The following is an 18261-nucleotide window of genomic DNA, read 5'->3' on the forward strand; positions in this document are numbered from 1 at the left end:
ACATACACACATAGCTCTGCTACATACATACACACATAGCTCTGCTGCATACATACATACATAGCTCTGCTACACACATACACACAGCTCTGCTGCATACATACACACATAGCTCTGCTGCATACATACACACAGCTCTACTGCATACATACACACATAGCTCTGCTGCATACATACACACATAGCTCTGCTGCATACATACACACATAGCTCTGCTACATACATACACACATAGCTCTGCTGCATACATGCACACATAGCTCTGTTACATACATAGCTCTCCTACATACATACACACATAGCTCTGCTACATACATACATGAATCTGCTACATACATACACATAGCTCTGCTACATACATACACACATAGCTCTGCTACATACATACACACATAGCTCTGCTACATACATGAATCTGCTACATACATACACATAGCTCTGCTACATACATACACACATAGCTCTGCTACATACACGCATAGCTCTGCTACATACATACACACATAGCTCTGCTACATACAGACACACACGCGGCTCTGGGGGGCCCACACACAGCTCCAGGGGCCAGCACATACAGCACCGGGGGAGGGGGGCATACACCTAAGGGGGGAGAAGCCCATACAGCTCACCAGGGCACATAAATCGGGGGGCGGGGAGGGCACATACCGCTCAGGTCACGGTGGAGAGGGGGCCCACACAGCGCCGGAGAGAAGAGCTGGGCTGGGGGTCGCTGGCTGGCACTGCAACTCCTTCATCTGTGGGACTGAGCAGGCCGGTCGGTAGCTCCGCCCACAGATGAAGTTCAAACCAGGAAGTCTGCGCGCCTTAAAGGGACGGCGCTGCAGATTCCTGGCGAGGACTGAGGACCACCGGAACTCGGCCCGGGGGCAGCAGAACTAAGGCGAGGGGGCCCCGGCCAAGGGGCACCAGAACTGACGAGGCCGAGTGGGCCCCCCCGGCTCTCCAGGGCCCCGGCATTTGCCCAGGTATGCCGCGTGCACTGCTGACTCCGGCCCTGAGTGCGGGAGAGGCGGGGGGCGGCCCCCCCACCCCTCCACCGGCCAGCCCACCGGGAGAAGTCACGCCCCTCCCGCCTCTCAGTCCGGGCCTGTATGGAACCATTGTGCTGGCCTACTACACCTCTAGTATACTTTTAGGTGCTACATTTTGGGGGTTTTCTGCTACTACAAATCCAAAATGGTAGGCAAACCCTTTCCTCAGCTCTTAATAGGAACTTCCATCACATCCTCCTATCTATGGTCCACCATCTCCATAGCTACAGCCTTTCATCAGGAAGGTCTAGGATAGGTAACCAAGGCCTAGGCCGAACACTGATCAGACCCAATGCACACAGGTGTAATACCACATCTACACACTCTTGATTCATGCCAGCTGGTATATTTCTTTTTCTTGTCCCTTCTTGCCCTCCCCAGTCATCTGCTGAGTGTCACTTCTCTAGGATCCCTTAGGGATCACTTATACGATTGATGTGATGGTGCCCTCTAGTGGAATATAAACAAATAAAAGGGACTAAATCAGACTGTTGATTTTCCCTTGAAGTCCTGATGAAGGAGACAGTGTTCTATGAAACTCGTTGACCTGAATGAAGAATAAAGGGATGAAATATTCAACGTGGTTTATTTCTGGTGATAGCGCAGCATATACCCGATATCTTCCCCGTTACGTCTGCATAGTGCAAAGTGTTACTTCTCTGCTTCAATGGCACCTTTAACAGTGCCAAAGATCTCTCATTAACTCACCCCCTGTAAAGATAATGAGATGGCTCTGTTCATTCTGATCTAATCTACACAGTAAAACTGAAAAGTCACAACCTTTTTTGTCAGTCTATTGAAACTGCTCTTTGGACATTGGCTCAGTGGCACGATAAATATTGAAAAATTGCCATTTTAATAAAAACCTGATTTAACCCCTTCAGCCCCGGGGCACTTTCCCTTTTTGGTTTTTGCTCCTCTTCTACCGAGAGCCGTAACATTTTTATTTTTCCGTCAATCTTGCCATATGAGGGCTTGTTTTTTGCTGGACAAGTTGTACTTTTAGATGAAATCATAAGTTTTACCATATGGTGTACTGGAAAACAGCAAAAACATTCCAAGTGTGGAAAAACTTCAAAAAAAGAGTGATGGCACAATCGTTTTTGGGATGTTTTATTCACGGTGTTCACTATATGGTAAAACTGATGTGTGGGTATGATGCCTGAGGTTGGTGCGAGTTTGTAGACACCAAACATGTATAGGTTTACTTGTATCTAAGGGGTTAAAAGAATTTCACAAGCTTGTCCAATAAAAGTGGCGCACGTTTTGCGCCATTTTCCGAAACACGTAGTGTTCTCATTTTTCTGGATCTATGGCTCAGTGATGGCTTTTTTTTGGCGTCTCGAGCTGTCATTTCTAATGGTACTATTTTTGCGCAGATGCTACGTTTTGATCGCCTGCTATTGTATTTTGCGTAAAACTTGCGGCGACCAAAAAACTTAATTTTGGCGTTTGGAAATTTTTTGCCACTACGCCGTTTACCAATCAGATTAATTGATTTTATATTTTGATAGATCGGGCATTTCTGAACGCGGCGATACCAAATATGTGTATATTTATTTATTTTTTAACCCTTTAATTTTCAATGTGGGGAAATGGGGGTGATTTGAACTTTTAGGGGGTTTTTTTTGTGTGAATCCCTGGCCTATCAGGTCATCACAGGGTATTGTGCAATTTGCCCTCCTGTGCAATATCCACCTCCTCCTTGGTTAGCGGTCCCTAACCAATGGTGTTGCCAAAACCAGCTAATCAAAATCCTAGGAACACTCTGCACCACACCCACCAGACACACCAGTGGATGGCCTGAGTGGAATAGGGTCGCCCATTTGGGGCGTTGGTTAAGGGGAGGTTAGGAGTGTCAAGCAGTTTGAGTTTAGAGTTTGAGAGTGAAGGTTGGAAGAGGGTAGTGTTGGAGGTGAAGGAGAGAGGAGGTCAGGAGCCGGGCTCCTTGGAAGTACTAGGTAGCAGACGTTGGTCTGGGCCTGGTAGGAGCTGGAACCCTGGTCACAGGGGATCGTGACAAGGGGCACGGTAGTGTCGTGGAGGACAGCCGGCAGCCTTGTACCATCATCGGGCTGGAGCCAGGGCACAACGCGGTACGTGGACCCTAGGTCAGGGAGTAGCTGCAGGCAACCTGACAATTCACCCGACGAGAACTGAGCCTTCAAGATCCACTCTCCACCGGCTCCAAAATTGGGGTACTAGCGCAATGAGAGGGATAGGACTTTCCACTAAAACGGTCCAGGAAATCCCAAGTGTGAACCCTGAGAGCAAGCTCCCTCAGTTAGCCACACTGGGGAGCGGGACCCAATTAGTTTCAAGCTATAGGGGCCAACTAGAAGAAAACAAGGTGCCAAGGGAAAGGTCACAGATCAACAGGCAACACCCGCAGAAACAGGACCCAAACGTGCTCCCCCTCAGTGGCAGCGGTGTCCAGAACTTTGGTTTACTAAGTTGTCGGTGTCAGCTTTATGGACTGAGTGAGTATGCAAGTGACCCTTACCTCCCCAACGGCACGTCCCGCCACCATCACCGAGTCCCGGGGCATACCCCCTACCCGAGGAGGGGTACAACACCTGCCTGCCCACTCCATCGCCATCGGGTACTCCCAGCTGCAGCGGTGGTGCTCCACATTACCACACACCACGGGTGGCGTAACAAACTTTAAATACACAATCCCCTGTAAATACCCCTTTTATTTCAGTGGCCGCATGACCCCCGGGTCCGGACACCCGTCGAGCCATTGCAGGTCCGGATCCGAGCAGCGTGGCTGCTGACGTGGGGGCGGCACACATAGCCTAACATTTATGTCAGGTGCAGGTGTGTGGAGCAGGTTCAGGAGTTATGATTGCAGTACACCCTGGCAACCCAATTACTTGGGTAGGCAATTACATGGCTGCCTGAAGCCATCTGAATCCTATTCCCCCCCCCTTCGCCACCATCTTTGTACTTGCAAGACACTAATAGTAGATTGCTAATTTTTGCATATACTGTAATGCGATAGTAGTGCAGTATGATTTTTTTTTGGTTAAGATATGAGTGAACTTGTTTGATAAAGGCTCTCCTGTGGAGCCCCACATTACCTTCAGGTACAGGTCGCCGCAGGGTCTCCACGGGCTTGGAAATCTTCTGGTCACAAGTAGGTTAACTTCAATGGGGGATTCGTGACGCCACTCTCGGTATTTGCGGTTAGGGGGGTGACCTCCACTGCTGTTCAGGGAACACCTGGGGCTGAAGGTAGGAGCAGTTAGATGTAGTGACCTCCCGAGAGTGAGGCTGGCCCCAGGGCCCGATGTAGGTGTGTAGTACCACAGGTCGCAGAAGAACTCACACACCAAACAGCAATGTCTTTCAGAGTTTTTACTCACTTTCAGGTGGCACGGGTGAGTTAACCCGGGCGATGCTATGGTGGGCCAGGTGGAACCAGGTATCCCTTCGGCTGATGTAGGGGTGACTGCTGACTTGCCTTCCTAGCCCTTCATGTGTTGAGGTGACCCCGACTTGAAGTCTTGCTGGGATCACCCAGGGAAGTCGCATACGTCATTCTCCTCTTTCTGCCCATTTGCGGGCAGCGTGGACCAAGTAATTATGGCTGCTTGCCTTCTGTCACTTATGGGCCCCCTCGTTGCTGCTGTAGCTGCGGGCTCTGTATGGTTGGTGAGGCGCATAAAGTGCCCTCACCAGCAGGTTTGGCAGGCCAACTGAATGGGCCCCTGCTGGGGACCTGTAACCCTGTGCGGGCCTGGTCCACCGGCAGTCCCCTTACTCAGCCACCTTTCTGCACTCCGGCCTTAGGTGGTTTTCAGGCGGCCCTGCAAGGTGGCTGTTCTCCCCCGTCAGCAGCCACGAACGGTGCAGTGTCTGGAAGGACCCTGCTCCACTTTGCTCTGCCCTCCAGACGCGACTCCTCCACAGCTTCTCCTTTGGCTGCCTCTGCACAACTCCTTGTTTCCAGTGACACCACCCACCACTAGCCGGGAGGCGAGGTCCACGCCCCCTACCTGAGTCTGCTCAGGGGTCCCCTCTAGCTGTGTGTGTGTTCCTGGTTACTAGTGTTCCGTGTGTCCACACCCTAGTCAGCCTCTGGGATTACCTGTGTTGTACTGACCCAGCATGGGTGCAGTACCCAGTGGTGCCTGACCAGGTCAGGGGCGCCACACTCCTATCTCAAATTTGGTAGAAGCCTTAGCCGGTTTGGCTCGGGCTCGGTAACACAAGCACTTTCCTGTGTGTTGCATGGACCATACCTCACTGCTGTGCAAAAACACTATGGGAAAATGGGGGTGGGGGCAATTGATGCCACTGTCCGGCTATCTGCCTGAAATGTTTTTAGATATCAAGACTCAAGATGAGTCTTCAAGTTATGTCTTGTCTGTACTGGCAGGGATACGGGAGCAAGAGGCCTAATCCTGTCACTCATCCCCACCACTTGATTTTTAAAATGGAAATGACAGGCTACATCCTGTGTGTTGCATGGACCATACCTCACTGCTGTGCAAAGACAGTATGGGGAAAATGGGGGAGGGCAAATGATGTCACTGTTCTGTTGTCTGAAGTGTTTTTAAATATCAAGACTCCAAGATGGGTCTCCAAGTTGTCTCTTGTCTCTACTGGCAGGAGTATGAGAGCACCAGCCCTACACCTGTCTCCCATCCACCTCAATATTTATTATCTCAATAGTCTAGGAAGCTAATACCTATGCCAAAATAGTGGTGCTGCACTGTAAAATGTATTTTTGCTGTTTTGGAAGCTTTTCAACCCCCCCCCGGAGGTGTTTCCTCTGCCTTAGGTTTGGCCACCCATTGAATTCAATGGGGTTCGAAAACATTCAACGAAACCTTTGGCAAACATAGGGAAGTTCGCCTAAGATCGGCGAACCAAACTTTCAAAGGTTGGCTCATCTCTAGTTAATTCATCCCCCCAGAATTAAATAAAAAGTTATATAAACCTCGTCTGTAGCCCAAGATAATGTCAATAAATACGACCGCTCATCAAGCAAAAAAAAAAACCCTCACACAGCTGCAAAGATGGAAATATAAAAAAGTTATTGTTCTCTAAAAATAGCAACACAAACTAATTTCTTTTACAAATTTCTACATTTTATTTATCTGCTAAAATATAAAAAAAACTATAGAAGTTTTAGTATTGTCGTGATAGCAGCAACCCGAAAAAAAACATTTTATCAGCTCATTTTACCTGATAATGAATGCTATAAAAACCATACCGTACAAAACCAACCATACAAAAAAATCAATTTTTGCAATTTTTTTTTTACCATTTCAACCCTATTGGAGTACATTATGTGAAAAAATTACGTGTTTTGTAACGCAACTTCTCACTCCAAACGCACGTTTTTGCCATACAAGCTACGTTTATGGAAAAATAAAGACGTTGCGGCTCTTGGAATAAAAGGAGCAAAAAACTTCAAAAACTAATGTAGTAGTCAGTAGATCGAGCATGCTGCGTGCTTTCACTCAATTCTATCTTTGCACTCAGGAAAGTAGCAGAAAGTTATAAAGTTTAGTTCTGTTGCAGAAAAGGAACGCGCTATTTATAATCAATGGTAGAAGAAAGGATTTTAGCACCCAAGGCAAATCAGCCAAACGGCTCTCCAGTCACCCATCACAGCACAGCGAGGAGCCATCAGTCCACCATTATTTGTGTTTGGACAGCCAGAAATAAATCTGAAAGGTTATAGAAACATTAGCGTTGTCACACCGCTGCCCGTTCCTCTGCATTAGGTGCATTATGATTTTTTGTAAGAATTGTGACAGCTGAAAGCTCCAGTTCTCACCCATAGAAAGTAATTAAGACCTAGTAGTAGTTATCACATTGGTTGTTATACGTTGCAGATCAGTATTTTTCCAATGTAAGTTATCAGGCGGCATCTGATAAATTATACCTGTGTGCTCGACCCCTAAAAATGTGTACAATTTAGACATTAAAGGGAATCTGTCACGTATAAAAATGTTAGTAACCTAGATATGGGGTTAATCCAGCACATATCATTGGTGCAGCCCGTCCAACCGTACAGGGGCCCATTACCACCTCCAAATCAGTTGGAATTTTGCATAACGATGAGCTATAGAATTGCAAAGGGCCCATATGTTGTTCTTGCACAGGGGTCCTTTTCTGTCTTTGTCCGCCAGTGAGTTAATTTGCAGGTTAATAGAGTTCTGAATCTGTCTGGTGCCTGCACTTAGAGCCCCACTGCCGGGAGGAAGTTAACTTTCTTCCTCCCAGCAGAGTTCGGCTTCCAGTCACAGGGGCGGCAAAGGCACAGGTTTAGTCATTACTGTGTCCAACGGCTGTGACCACCTCCGGCACTGACTGATAGCTCACTCTGTGTTAGGGGCACTTTGCACACTACGACATCGCAAGCCGATGCTGCGATGCCGAGCGCGATAGTCCCCGCCCCCGTCGCAAGTGCAATATCATGGTGATAGCTGCCGTAGCGAACATTATCGCTACGGCAGCTTTGCATGCAATCACCTGCCCTGCGACGTCGCTCTGGCCGGCGATCCGCCTTCTTCCTAGGGGGCGGGTCGTGCGGCGTCACAGCGACGTCCCATGGCAGGCGGCCAATAGAAGCAGAGGGGCGGAGATGAGCGGGACGTAAACATCCCGCCCACCTCCTTCCTTCCACATAGCCGGCCGGGAAGCAGGTTGGAGATGTTCCTCGCTCCTGCGGCTTCACACACAGCGATGTATGCTGCTGCAGGAACAAGGAACAACATCGTAACATCGGTCTTTCCCAATTCATGGAAATGACCGACTCTACACCGATGATACGATTATGACGCTTTTGTGCTCGTTAATTGTATCAAAAATGCTTTACACACTACGATGTCGCGAGCGACGCCAGACGTGCGTCACTTTCGATTTGACCCCACCGACATCGCACCTGCGATGTCATAGTGTGCAAAGTGCCCCTTAGACTCAGCTGTCAGTCAATCAGTGTGGGGGGGGCACGGTTACAGCCACTACTCACTGTACACAAGAGCGGTGACTGAACCCGTGCTGGCGCCGCCCTAATGACTGGAAGTCGAACGCTACCAGGGGAATAAAGTTCAGTTACTCCCGGCAGTGGGGCTCTTAACCCTAGAATGCATACCTGTGGCCTCGCAGGCCTGCTAGGTCACTTGTTTTCTATGGTAGATTTCTGTGGTTGCACGATCTAGGGTTAATGCAGGCCCCGGGAAGGTTGAAAACGCAGTGACTGAACGCCGGGTCTAATGCAGAGCGAGCTTTCAGCCACTGCCGGAGGTGTAGCTACATCTGCCACTCTCTATGCACACAGCAGAGACTGAACCCACACCGGTGCCGCCCCCTATGATTGGAAGCCAAAAGCTCCGGGAAATAAACTCAATTCCTCCCGGCACTGGGGCTCTCAGTGAAGGCACCCGGAAGGTTTAAAACGCAATGACTGACAGCCGAGTCTAACGCAGAGCGAGCTATCACTCAGTGCGGGGGGTGTAGCTACAGCTGCCACTCTCTATGCACACAGCAGTTACTAAACCCACACCGGTGGTGCCCCTATGACTGAAAGCTGAATGCTGCCAGGGAAGTTTAATTCCTCCCGGCAGTGGGGCTCTCAGTGAAGGCACTTGGAAGGTTCAACACGTAATGTTTGACAGCCTGGTCTAACACAGAGTGAACTCTCAGTCAGTGCAGGGGGTGTAGTTACAGCTGCCACTCTCTATGCACACTGAGGTGACAGAACCCACGCCAGTTCCACCTCTATGACTAGAAGCCAAACTCTGCCGGGAGGAATAAAAGTAATTTCCTCCCGTCAGCGGGGCTAAAAGTGCAAAGCTTTCACTCCTAATTCATGGTAAAATCTGTATTCAGTGAAGACAGATTTTCTTCATCGTTCCTTATGGGAGACCCAGACCATGGGTGTATAGCTTCTGCCTCCGGAGGACACACAAAGTACTACACTAAAAGTGTAGCTCCTCCCTCCGAGCATATACACTCCACGGATGACAAATCCAACCAGTTCAATGCTTTGTGTTCAGGAGGTCACACACACACATGCATCCTCTGATTTTTGATTTTTGATTTTTGATTTCAAAGATTTGGAAGAAAAGCGGGTCCAATCTGGACTCCCGGCATGTCCCTTCTCACCCCACTGTGTCGGCGGTGCTGTTAAAGTTGATGTTACAAGGCTGGAGCCTTCACACGCCGCGCTCCTTCACCATCCCCTTAGGCTCTGGCTTGAAGTGGGAGCCATCACGGTTCTCTCTGCTTTGCAGGAGACCGGTCTCCATCCGCAGCCCTTTCAGGACCCTGACGGACGGAGCGATCACCCCCCCCCCAGGGACATGGCCCTGCGTCTCATAAGCTAAGTATTGAGACGTTATTCAGGGGTCCCTTGTACATTTATTGAGGGGGGAGTGTGTTTGCTAACCTTGCTGTGATTTCAGAGATTTCATAGCTTATAGAGATTTCAGGGCTGGAGCCCTTTCATGCCGCGCTCCTTCACCATCCCCTGAGGCTCTGGCTTGAAGTGAGAGCCATCACGGTTCTCACTGCTTTGCAGGAGACCGGTCTCCATCCGCAGCCCTTTCAGGATCCTGCCGGACGGAGCGATGACCCCCCAGGGACCTGGCACCTGCGTCTCACAAGCTAAGTACTGAGACGTTATTACCACAGACGGTGGTCTTTCCAGGGGTCCCTTGTACTTTATGTATTGGGGAGAGTGCGTTATATAACTGTGTAACATTTCCGGCCGGTTCTCCAGTTTTCACTGGAGAACCGCGCCGATGGTGCCTGCACGCTGGCCGCATGTTTAAATCTAGGCCCCGGCTTCGCCTGAGGCCTAGTTTCGATTCTCTACCCCTGCATGTCAGTCAGTGCAGTGGGACAGTGTGGCTCCGCCCAGCGGCTGTTCAGCACAGGGAAGGGACACTCCTCACTGAGGAAAGATTCCCTCCCCTGTATGCCTCATTTGCCCTCCGTCCTGCTCTCAGAGTAGGCCCCGCCCCCTCTCCTCGCTGCGGACGCCATTTTCTCAGCGTTCTCAATGTCTGCATAACACATTGTGACAAATGGGGGCCTGAGACAGAGCCCTCACTTCTGGGGGATCTGGAGGGCACAGAGATGTGCCTATGTTAAACGGTCTGGCAGCCACAACCTCCGGTTGTGCAGCTGCTTATATACTCTGTTTATATACTCTGCTGGGGGTCATTCTGGACAGAGCCCCCACTTCTGCAGCATGTCTCATATCAGAGCAGGGCTGCAAGGCTGTACTTAATATGCACTGCATGTAGGCTCGTACTGCCTGTACCGAGCACATAACCACATTGTGATGCCTGCTCTAACATAGTGGTGCCTCAGCCTGGAGGCTCATCCCCAGTGGTCCCTCTGGCTGCTCCGGCTCCGGTGGCTGAACCCCCGGCTTGGGTAGAATCCCTCTCTTCAGGGGACAGCTGTCCCGGACACTGCTGAGCATACATCAGCCCCCTTCTCAGGGCGCTTCTGCTGCTACGGCTCGCTCAGCAAAGCTCACAGAGGATTCTTCATCTGGTCTCAGACCCCGTCCTCCTAAAATGGAGACGCAGGGTCCCCTTTCCCTCCTCGCCCCGCGGCTCTGGTTCACGAGCTGACTCGCAAGACAAGGAGGATGCCTTTACTGGGGGCTCGGACGCTTCTCCATGTACCCCATTGATCTGTCCGACAGTGACACAGATGCTAATGATTTGATTGCGTCCATTATATTTGTACTGGACCTCAATCAGCCTGTATCAGGGGAGCATCCCCCTCTGGCAGAAAGGCATCAGTATACCTTGCCTAAGAGAACAAGGAGTGTGTTCCTTATCCACTCCAGCTTTCAGGTCACTGTGACCAAGCCCAGAGCCTGTCCTGACAGACGCTTCCCAAAGCGTGGTTCTGATGACTGTTTCCCCCTTCCACCAGTGGTGGTCAAGGAGTGGGCTCATTCACCAAGGGTGGACCCTCCGGTGTCTAGACTTCAGCCCGGACAGTTGTATCAGTGGCTGACGGCACCTCTCTAAGGATCCCACTGTCCGCCAGGTTGTCCTTCTGGCCAAATCTATATATGAGGCGGCAGGGGCCTCGTTCTTCCCATCTTTTGCAGCAGTGCGGGCTCTCAAAGCCATCTCTGTTTTTCGGGAGGAGATGCATTCCCTCACCAGGGACTTTATGCCCGACTTAACTTCCAGGCTTCAGTCTTTTCATCCTATGCCATGTCTGCCATGCTGGAGACTGTCACCGCACTGCGGTGGCCTTGGCTACTTCCCTCGCTATCCGCAGGTTCCTGTGGCTTTGAGAGTGGAAGGCAGATGCTTCTTAAGAAGTTCCTTGCTGGACTCCCTTTTGCTGGGACCAGTCTATTCGGTGAACAACTGGATGAAATTATTAAGGAAGCTTTTGGCAGGAAGAGTACTTCCATGCCACAACCCAGGAAACCTGTCCAGGGCAGGAACCAGTCGAGGTTTCGTTCCTCCGCGCCAGTAACGTCCTTGGTCGGTGGCAGGCTCTCCCTCTTGGGCGACGTGTGGTTTCAACACGTCTTCGATCAGTGGGTGTGGGTTACCATCTCCCACGGCTACAGAATAGAATTCTATCCAGCCCGCCAAACAGATTTTTTCTGTCAACTCCCCCCTGCTCCAAGGCCGCCGCCTTCTCACAGGCCGTGGCATTCTTGCAGGCCAATGGAGTAATTGTACCAGTTCCCGACTGGGAACGGTTATGAGATTTCTACTCAAATCTCTTCCTAGTCCCCGAAAAGGACGGTGCTTTCCAACCTGGATCTCAAGCTTCTCAACAAGCATGTTCAGGTGCGGCAATTTTGCATGGAATCTCTGCGATCAGTCAATGACCCAAGGAGATTTCTTAGCATCCATCGACATCAGAGATGTCTATCTGCATGTGCCAATTGCAGTTTCACACCAGCGTTGGCTACGTTTTGTAATTGGAGAGGAACATTTCCAATTCGTGGCTCTCCCCTTTGGGTTAGCCACGGCCCCTCGTGTATTCACCAAGGTCAAGGCAGCAGTGGTTGCGGTTCTGCTCCTCCAGGGGTTGGTAGTGATTCCTTACCTGGACGACCTTCTAGTCAGGGCTTCATCCAGTGCAGACTGTCAGCGGAGTGTCTCGCTCACTCTCAGCGGAGTGTCTCGCTCACTCTCAGCGGAGTGTCTCACTCACTCTCGCCACGCTTGCAAGTCCACTCTGACCCCGACCCAGGAACTTACGTACCTAGGGATGCAATTCGAGACTCTGCTGGCACTTGTGAAGCTGCCCTTAGTCAAACTGCAGTCCCTTCATCTGGCGGTTCGCTCTCTGCTGAGGCGCCGCCGTCATTCCATCAGGCACCTCATGCCGGTGCTGGGTCAGATGGTGGCGTCAATGGAAGCGGTTCCCTTTGCCAGTTCCATCTGCGTCCCCTGCAGCTGGACATTCTCCGCTGTTGGGACAAGGGACCTCTTCCTTGCACAGGCTGGTGGCTCTGTCGCCACAGACCAGGAGCTCTCTTTAAGTGGTGGCTTCGGCCTCTCTCTCTGTCCCAGGGACGCTCCTTTCTGGCCCCGTCCTGGGTGATTCTCACCACGGATGCCAGTCTATCCGGCTGGGGAGCAGTGTTTCTCCACCACCGAGCACAGGGCACTTGGACTCCGTCCGAATCAGCCCTCTCGATCAATGTGCTGGAAGTCAGGGCTGTACTCCTAGGACTCGCAGCCGCCTAGCAATGTTGGAAGTTCAACGTATCCTTCAGTGGACGGAGGACTCCAAGTCCTCCGCAGTCCACATCCCAGGCGTAGAAAACTGGGAGGCAGATTTTCTCAGCCGTCAAACCGTAGACCTCAATTCCCTCAAGGGACAGGTCTCGGCTCTGTCAGCGTTGTTCCAGCGGCGTATCGCCCGGCTGGCCCAGGTGCGCACCTTCATGCAGGGCGCATCTCACATCATTCCGCCTTACCGGCGGTCTCTGGATCCCTGAGACCTTAATCTGGTCCTCATGGCCTTACAGAAACCCCCCTTTGAGCCTCTTAGGGAGGTTTCGTTGTTTCGTCTTTCACAGAAAGTGGTCTTTCTGGTGGCCATAATTTCTCTCAGGAGAGTCTCTGATTTGACTGTGCTCTTTTCGGAGTCACCCTTTTTGGTTTTTTTCACCAAGACAAGGTGGTTCTCCGTCCGACTCCGGGCCTTCTCCCTAAGGTGGTGTCTCCTTTCCACCTTAACCAGGGCATTTCATTGTCTTCCCTTCGTTCGGCCCCTGTGCATCGCTTTGAGAAAGCGTTGCATGCTTTAGATTTGGTGCGGACGCTCCGGATCTATGTGTCACGCACCGCTGTTTTTTAGGCGGTGCACCTCTCTTTTTGTGCTGACCACAGGTCAGCGCAAGGGTCTCTCGGCTTCTAAACCGACCCTAGCTCGTTGGATTAGGTCGGCCATATCCGATGCCTACCAATGTTCTCAGGTACCTCCCCCGCCGGGGATTAAGGCACACTCGACCAGAGCTGTCGGTGCCTCTTGCGCTACGGCTCAGCAGGTCTGTCAGGCTGCCACTTGGTCTAGTCTGCACACCCTTTCGAAGCACTACCAAGTGCATGCTCATGCTTCGGCAGATGCGAGCTTGGGCAGACGCATCCTTCAGACGGCTGTCGCCCATTTGTGAAGTTAGGTTTGCCTACTTCTCAGTTTCTGTTTATTTCCCACCCATGGACTGCTTTGAGACGTCCCATGGTCTGGGTCTCCCATAAGGAACGATGAAGAAAAAGAGAATTTTGTTTACTTACCGTAAATTCTTTTTCTTATAGTTCCGACATGGGAGACCCAGCACCCTCCCTGTTGCCTGTTGGCAGCTTTCTTGTTCCGTGTGTTTTCACCGGCTGTTGTTGTAGACAGAGGTTCCGGTTATTCCTGGTTTTACTCTGTCTCTACTTATGGGTGGATGTCCTCCTTCAGCTTTGGCACTAAACTGGTTGGATTTGTCATCCGGGGAGTGTATATGCTCGGAGGGAGGAGCTACACTTTTAGTGTAGTACTTTGTGTGTCCTCCGGAGGCAGAAGCTATACACCCATGGTCTGGGTCTCCCATGTCGGAACTATAAGAAAAATAATTTACGGTAAGTAAACAAAATTCTCTTTTTTCCTTTACTGTGATAGAAGATGATAGGGGTCATAAAGTGGAGAGACGAAAGGGGCCTAATCAATGGCAGCCTCATGAGAACCAAAATGGAAAGAAAGCCACACAGGAGCAATCAGAAGATCTGTCCAGGAGTCACAGCGGTGGCACAAGTACAGCGAGGGCCAAGAAAGATGAGAATAACAATTTATCGATTTTATTAACCCTTTCATAGTAAATTCAAATATATTCGCCCGAATTGAGCAAATCTCCCTGAATCCACATCCTCATGATCTATGTGCATCCCATGGGATGGGAAAACTCCTTCAGTGCAACCATGTATTTCAAGGTCACACATTTATTGAATGGGTATCGAATGTAATGGATGAGACACTTCTGGGCAGCTGTTATTTTTAGGCTGGGGGAGGCCCAATAACCATGGGCCTCCTCAACCTGAGAATACCAGCTCCCAGCTGTTGGATTTATGATGGCTGGGTATACAAATTGGGGAGGACCGCATGCCATTTTTTAAAATGATTTGCTTAAATAATAATAAAAAAAGCCACAAATGGTTCCTCTTATTTTGATACACAGCCAAGATAAGCGCACGGCTGGGGGTTGCAGCCTGTAGCCGTATGCTTTATCTGTGTTGGGTATCATAATATGGGGGGACCCTATGCCAATTTATTTATTTATTTATATATTTATTTTTACATCACTATACATACACAGACAGTGTGTGCGATTGCAAGCAGTCAGACACGCTGTCACATAGGATGGGGGCGCCGCAGTAAACTGTGATGATAAAAACTGATCATTAGAAGGTCTTAAAAAAAAAACGGCAGTTTTTCACATTTAATGTCCTTGTAGAACCTTTCCAAAAAATTTTGTTGGTGAAATGATAAGATAAATTAAACCAAAAATGCAAATAAAACCCTTATACCTAAACTTTCCTGAAATTCTGCAAAGTGAATGGCGTTAAAGTAAATAGGATTATAGCTATTTTTGGTAAATTATAGATTTTGCAAAGAATTCGATCCTTCGATGGCTCTGTCCTTAGTGGAGAATGTTGCAGAATAATAGCTGAGGATTTTGAGATTTATCTATAAAGGCTTCCGTCTCTCTCTGTTCTTTAACTTGTTCTCATTGCCTCTCGCCTGGGGAGACAGTGAAGTATGTTGTAAGTCATGGCATGCAACTCTGTGGGTTCTGGAATATCATTAAAGCCTTGAGTGAGTCATCACCTGGCTCCCATAGGTAGCGCTTGCATTTTCCAGCGTTTCAAGCTCTTCCTGGGATATTACAGCTGCTCTCCGTGCATCAAGACTTGAACCCAGCTTAATTTGCGCTACCTATTTAGCAAAACATATTTATTGGATTTGCTGTAAAGTTGAGAGCAGTGGTGCGTGAAATGTTGTGATATAACATTTGGAAGGTTATTTTGTTTCAGCGCTTTGCTTGATAGCTTTTCAAAAGCCACAATAAATTGTGCAAAACAGCAAACATTCCGGCGAGAGGCTAATTAAGGATGAAGTCTTTCAAAGCGCTATTCCGCCCATTTTGGAAAATTGCAAAACAGATGTTGGGTCAAGATTGTGCAACGTGAATGGTGGGTAGATAAAAAACTATAATGGGAGAACCAAATTAAATTCACCTGGCAACAGGGCACAACATAAAAATCATGGGGGCCCTATATCAAAAGTCCTAATTATCCCCCACTATTTGGCAGAGTAGACATGATCTTGTAGTATAATATGAAGCCCTAACAACCCCCTCCATAGTATAGTATCCCCACACCACCCCCACACAAAGTATGATGTCCCCCCATCCTTCTCAATAGTGTGATGTCCCCATAGGACACATACACAGTATGATGGTCCCCAATAGTCTCCCATACACAGTATGATGGTCTCCAATAGTCTCCCATACACAGTATAATGCCCCAATAGTCTCCCATACACAGTATGATGCCCCAACAATCTTCCATACACTGTATGATGGCCCCAACAGTCTCCCATACACGGTATAACAGTCTCCAATACATTGTATGATGGCCCCAACAGTCTCCCATACACTGTATGAGGACCAAAGCAGTCTGTCGTACACTTTATGATAACCAAAACAGTTCCCCATACACAGTATAACAGTGTAACCATACACAGTATGATGACCCCCAATAGTCTCCCATACACAGTACAACAGTCTAACCATACACAATATCATTGCCCCAACAGTCTCCCAGACACAGTATGATGGCCCTAACAGTCTCCATTACACAGTAAGATGTCCCCAACAGTCTCCTATATACAGTATGATGGCCCCAACAGTCTCCCATATAAATTATGATGGCCCCAACATTCTTCCATACACAGTATAATGGCCCCAACAGTCTGCCATACATAATATGATGGCCCCAACAGGTTCCCATACACAGTATGATGCCCCAGCAGTCTCACGTACAGAGTATGATGGTCAAAACAGTCTCCCATACACAGTATGATGGCCAAAACAGTGTCCCATACACAGTATGATGGCCAAAACAGTGTCCCATACAAAGTATGATGGCCCAAACAGTCTCCCATACAGAGTACAACAGTCTCCCATACACAGTATCATGGCCCCGACAGTCTCCCATACATAGTATGATGGCCCCAACAGTCTTCTATGTACAGCATGATGTCTCCACAGCCCTATTCACATTATGATGCCCCAACTGTCTCCCATACCAATGAGGTCTCCACAGTTTCCCTCACAGTGTGGTATCCCCTATAAATACTGACAAATCGACAAAAAAACTACTTACCTAGCGCCATTCTCCTGATATCCTGCTCCGCTCTGTGCACTGATTAACCTTGCCCAAACCATGTATGTTTTACTTTGAAATGTTAAATTTGGGATCAATGTGACCAACCCGAGCTAATCCAAATTGGCTTCTTCTTATCCTTCTTTGACTGATGGGTCTCTAGTCTACCCATACACACACATAGAAAAAGACCTCTCAGTCTAATGGAGTGGAGCGTCTTGGACTAGTATCTTGGATTTTTGCTGGGAATAGCTCACATCATCCCCAGCTATAACAATTATGTTTACTCTGTTTGCTTCATATAGAACTCTAGCTGTAGTACCCGGCGTTGCCCGGGATAGTACCTGTCACTGTCTCTCTCCCAGTCTCTGTCTGCGTGTCTCTGTCTGTCTCTTTCCTTGTCTGTCTGTGTCTATCTCTCTGTCTGTCTGTTTCTATCTCTGTTTGTCTCTGTATCAATCTGTCTATCCCTGTGTCTCTGTGTCTGTCTGTCTCTCTATCTCTGTGTCTGTCTCTGTCTTTCCCCATCTGTCTCTTTCCCCGTCTGTCTCTTTCCCCGTCTCTCTCTGCCTGTCTCTTTCCCCATCTGTCTGTCTGTCTTTGTCTGTCTCTTTCCCCGTCTGTCTCTTTTACAGTCTGTCTGTCTCTTTTACCGTCTCTCTCTGTCTGTCTCTTACCCTGCCTATCTCTTTCCCTGTCTGTCTCTCTCTCTCTATCCATCTCCCCACTGACATCATATTACCTCACACATAAGCTTCTTATACTGTGACTGTCCTTTGTTCCTATAGCAACCAATCACAACTGCTATTAATAACCAGTAGTTCCAGGCTCCATTCACTTTAATGTAAGCAGGTTTTTTGGAGAGTAACTGTAAAGCACGGGATTAAATTTTCCAGTCAAAACATAGCCTATGATGTTCTCTGGGTCACATGGGGTGTCTGTGCAAAATTTTGTGATTGTAAATATGATGGTGCGGATTCCTTTAGCGGACACACACACACACACATACACTCAGCTTTATATATTAGATTATATGGCTGCTATAATGGCACGTTCCTATTAACGGTTGGGACAGTACGATGAAGGAATCAATGAGTAAAAATCAATATGATGGCAATGATCACTTTCGGAATGATTCTGCAGCTCACAGCTGTTTTTCTTTATCACGGACTCCCTTGAACCTTATTTTTTTGTAAGCCTTTGGTAACATTGCATCAAGAATGTAAGTACCACTAGTATAAAATTGGATACAAAGCTTCTTCAGCCGTAATAGGTAAATTTGGGCTCAGAGATGGATATATTCACTTTAGGAT

The sequence above is a fragment of the Anomaloglossus baeobatrachus genome, chromosome 5, assembly GCF_048569485.1.
Source record: "Anomaloglossus baeobatrachus isolate aAnoBae1 chromosome 5, aAnoBae1.hap1, whole genome shotgun sequence".
Classification (NCBI taxonomy): Eukaryota; Metazoa; Chordata; class Amphibia; order Anura; family Aromobatidae; genus Anomaloglossus; species Anomaloglossus baeobatrachus.